Genomic DNA, 4,903 nt, shown 5'->3' with positions numbered 1-4,903 from the left:
ACTATATCTAAAATATGAAATCATGAAGTAGCAGTTCTTTTATAAACAAAGTTTTAATTAAATGTTTAACCATTGAACAAATTTTTAACATTTAGTCTTAATTATTGATTAAATCTCAAAAATATTTAATGATAAAGAAGATCAATAACGCTAGCTGTTATATATTATAAATTATAAATAGTTAAACGTCATATTTGGTGAATTAAACAAATAAAGGTAATGAAACTAATCAAAATATTCACGTCGACAATACGTTTAATTAACTTATCTGGTAGCCATTTTCGAATATGGCATCGCTCTATAAAAAGCTGAGAATCTAGTAATGATCATCAAGTTAAAAATACTGATTTCAGCATCGTAGGTCAAGGGGTCTTGGAGTGAGTGAATTAGTTTCCACAGTTAATTCTTGAATGATAGCATGTAATTATCCAAAATAATTATTCTTCCATGCAATTATATATATGAAATGGTGAGTTATGCCTTGAATCCTTGAATGCAGTCACTGTTCAAAATCAAATTATCAAAACCAGAAATAACTTTAAATCACCCATGCCTATCTGACCTCATATGGAACGTAACAATTTAAAGTATAAGCAATAAAAGCAACCTACACTTCCAAGGAGTAAGTACTAAGTTCTCTCAAAATTTACTGAGCTGAGAGACATGTGTGCTTATTAGGAGCCCTGAAGAAAAATTGAAAATAAACGCTTATGTCCATCTTCAATATACTATTTACACCATAAAGGTCCATTCAGAAGACTAGATTAAAATCTGATGTTTCCGTCGGTCGCCCGATCGCCTCGCTATTTTCGTTTCAGTCGTGTTGGTCTCCGTTCAGACGGAAGAGCAGACGACTTAAAACGAGTTTTTGAGTCAAGAACAGGCTGGGAAATAAGGATATTTTTTAAACTAGTCCTTTGGACCAGTGACCCCCTAGTGTCTGAAATCATTTACTGGTCTCCGGACTGGTCCCAGCCTTTGCTCTCCAATAGATTTGCAATTAATAAACTGGTCCCGAGGACCAGTAACCCCCACTTCTTGAATTAAAAAACTAGTCCAAGCAATTAATAAACTGGTTTTGGACCAGAGGAAGTGTGCTATTTCCCAGCCTGGTCAAGAAGCCCATTGAACACTAAAATAGTCGAATCTAAATGGAGAAACACCACCAGGAGTCGAAACTTTTCATTTATCGTATGTCACTCGATCACGCGTCAGCAAGGCATGATCGAGGTGGCGCCATCTCGACACAGCCTTTAAAAATAGTACATTTTCAAACTAATCCCGCGGTTAACCTTTTACGTAGTCATTGATACGTGTCTAATTAAGCGAGAAAAGCGACTTAACCGACGTTAACGAAAGATTTTAGACCAATTTCAATTAACCTCAACACTGCATGAATAAGCAGAATTTCGCAGCCTATACCTTTGCATACACATTTTATTAATACTTAATTTTAAATTAAAGTTAAAATCCAGTGTTATTTACAAATAATTAAATTATACTAAACTACGTATATATTTTCGATTAATAAAACTTTCTCTTTAGTATAATACTCAATTCCTATTTTCAATACATATGACATAACGGGGTGCAGTGAGGGTGCACATTCATTCTCGGAATGTATCCGCGAAGAGCCTATAAGGAGTCCCGCAATCCCAGTATGGTTGTTGGTAAAGCGCGAGAAGTCGAGTAAGCGATTTCGGCGTATTCGAAACCAATGGAAATGACCGTAGGTAATGACGTTGCCACCTTGACGAAAGGCTGGGAATCCAGATAGGCGGCCAAGCGTGGATTCGTGTTACTTCCTATCAATCCATTTTCAGCTTCGGTGAACCCTTTCATAACATTCCAACCCCCCCTCTCCCCTCCTTCCTTCTTCATCCCCCGCTCTCTCTTAGTCTTCAACAGAACCTTACCTCTAGGCCCAACGTATACGTCTTTCAACACCACCAAGATAGAGTTCCGCCACCTAAGTTTCCAGGAGACAAGGAGAACTATGGTACGAGGATCTGAAAGTTATCGTATATACATTGAATAACCTGCGCCCTGTATGGTGGTTTGAATTAGGGATAAATTCAAGATTTCTTAACATGATGAGGCTTGTAACTTAAGAAGTATTTTAAATAGTTTAATGAAGGTTTCAAAAAGTTTTCTCCCCCATCTTTCCTTGCGATATAAATTGAAATCAATAATTTCTTATTTACGTTACATCATAAAATAATTTTTGAAACAACAACAAATAAATTCTTCAATACTTATTATTTTTATTGAAAAAACCTTCTGTGGCTATGAAGTTTAAAGCATGTTTGATTTACCTCACTGTTAATTAACTAAATAATCAATTAAAATATACAATAGTTGTATTAAGAACTATTGACTCATTACTTGTATTATTCACGCAAAACAAACAAATTCATTATTTGTACAATTAAATTTATTTACCACCGTCCGTTTGTTGTCCTAATTCTACACAAGATTTCTTAAAGAAAGAGTGAAAAGTAAAATAACGTGATTTTTTTATCGTTTCTTTTACTAATTGTAAGACCAAAATGCATAGTGAAACATCCAGGAAATATCTCCTCCGACCAATCACTTAACGCCCTGCCTTCCTGTTAACAAAATTCTAGTGACATACTCTAAGTCTCGCGATGGCCATGATTGTCACATCAAATCTCGAGCTAAATTTACTTCAACATAGAGGGTACCACGTAAATTTTGTTAACATAAAGGTATTGCGTTACGCGATTGGTCGAGGGTGCAAATTTAAAATTATCCATAAAATCCAAAAATAATAATAATAATAATAATAATAATTTGAATTTTAAAATCATTCGGAGGTATTTCCTAGATATTTCACTATGTAGATTGGTCTAATAATTAGTTTAGAAGAAGCGATAAAAATATCACATGACTTTCCTTTTCACCCTCCCTTAAAACAGTAAGTCATTGACAACGAAACAAAAGAAACCGTAAAAATCAGTATTTACCCCATCAACCAATCCCAATTGAAATTGAAATTCACCTTGGTAACAATAGAGTCCCATACTCTTTCATACACCCTCTTTATAATACGGAGTCTTCCTCCCATTCTCCTACAATTTCAACTGAATTAATGTAACGTCAAGACTTGAAAGGAATAATTTTGGAGAATACACGAAAGATTGAATTGCTCGGCCAATTTAATTGCCAAATTGGATTTAAGAGACGAATGGAAAATGGGAGACTATACACCTAAAAGCGTATACGTTGATAAATTAGAAATTCTCATTTTTATAACAAATAACGAACTAATAATGATTTATAATATAACGCGTCTGCGATTTCAAAAGCTTCCAAATCCGGCTGGTCCGTATTTCCCGTTTCATATATAATTGTATGTAATAGAGAGATTAAGTATACCAAAGAAGTGATAACTAGTTTACTAGGGAGAAGGTATAAGATGCCTTAGTATTCACGCGCCACAGTCCCAGTCCCCTTTCAAAATACAAGGGGGGTCGTAAAAGGGGGCCGGGCTATTTCGCCTCTCCTCAGTCGGAAAATACGTAATTTTCGTCATTCGCGTCGCGCTGACGTGAGTTTTCAAGAGCCAATGAGATGCTGGTTGTAATTAAGAGGCGGCAGGGATTAACTCCGGATCTACGTTTGGACTGGAGATAAAGCTGGAAATGTGGCGCGAATTTATACCTTCTCCCAAGTAAACTAGATATCGCTTCTTGGTGTAATCATATCAGTACTGTCAAGGGTAGGGTTTTTAATCCGGCCTTTAGTACAGACAAAGCTACGGATTTTACTAGTGACTTGCTCCTCGGGTATTCACGAGATTTACTCTACGGTATCAGTACCGCTATACTTTATCACAGATAATTTGCAACGAAAAAGTGTATGAACTGCCGATGGTCTTTAAATTCAATTCATCGTCGAGGGTAAGGAACAGAACAGGTTGGGTTTTCGGATAGTAAGTGATTAAGTTTTTGGTGCAATGTTTTTTTCAAGAACCAATGAGATGCTGGTTGTAATTTAGAGGCGGGAATTAACTCCGGACCTACGTTTGGACTGGAGATAAAGCTAGAAATGTGGCGAATTTATACCTTCTCCGTAATAAACTAGAATCACTTCTTGTTATTACTGGTGTAAAAGATTTTCTTAATCTTCCAAATATTCAAATTTCTCAGCTTCCCTGCAAAGTTTGAGTTTATCTGGATATTGAGTTATGTAATTTTAGTTCGGATTTCAATGCCTTTAACAGTCACGGTTTAATGTAAGACTTCTTGGAAATAATTTAGGCAAAAATGCAGTGTGGAATTAATTGATTAGATCTATATATCACATTTTTTTCTGCAATAATTATTATATAGAAATTTAATCCGTAGTTTGGGAGATATCTTAGATGGATTTTGGGTGGAAAAATTAAGTAGTTTTAAATGATGCAGCTACCGAGAAGCCAGCACGTAGGGGCATATTTACTAATGGATTTCCTACGAGCCCCTGTAAAAATGTTTCACACGCTGCACAGCAGTGTTCACGAGGAAGATAACATATAGGTAAATAGTGGTAATTGATGGATAGAAAAAGTTAATTAAATTAGTTAACTTTAGAAGAACTTAAATAGAAAAATATTGCCAACAAATTACGAAGATTGAGCCACATAGTGAACGAAACCGTGGTATTTGCGTATGAGAAAACACACAAAAACACGGAGCTAATTATGCAAAAGGAAGGAGTAACTGCGGCTCTTCATCGGAATAATTGGTCTCTACACTAATATACCCTTACATGGCCAAGAATCTAATTTCTAGTCAGATTCGCAGCCGATGGCAAAAACAAACGCGCCTGATTCGCCGTTAATTGAAATAATAAGGAATATACCCCGGGGAAATAAAGCCACCGCTTTTGGACAATATCG

General features: G+C 35.8%; 1 long non-coding RNA gene across 1 annotated transcript; it reads right to left on the bottom strand.

The window, feature by feature from the left end:
- Positions 1 to 238: 238 nt before the first annotated feature.
- On the bottom strand, positions 239 to 874 carry LOC149616021 (uncharacterized). The gene is made up of 2 exons (XR_016375962.1): positions 612 to 874; positions 239 to 502 (listed from the first exon to the last, which is right to left on the bottom strand). It is a non-coding gene; the product is annotated as an uncharacterized LOC149616021 (long non-coding RNA).
- Positions 875 to 4,903: the final 4,029 nt, after the last annotated feature.

The sequence above is a fragment of the Phalangium opilio genome, unplaced genomic scaffold (genome assembly GCF_054372755.1).
Source record: "Phalangium opilio isolate 3A_F unplaced genomic scaffold, DU_Popi_V2 ptg000217l_1, whole genome shotgun sequence".
In the NCBI taxonomy this organism is placed as follows: domain Eukaryota; kingdom Metazoa; phylum Arthropoda; class Arachnida; order Opiliones; family Phalangiidae; genus Phalangium; species Phalangium opilio.
The sequence above is the reverse complement of the archived record's forward strand: the minus strand, read 5'-3'. Positions and strand labels throughout refer to the sequence as shown.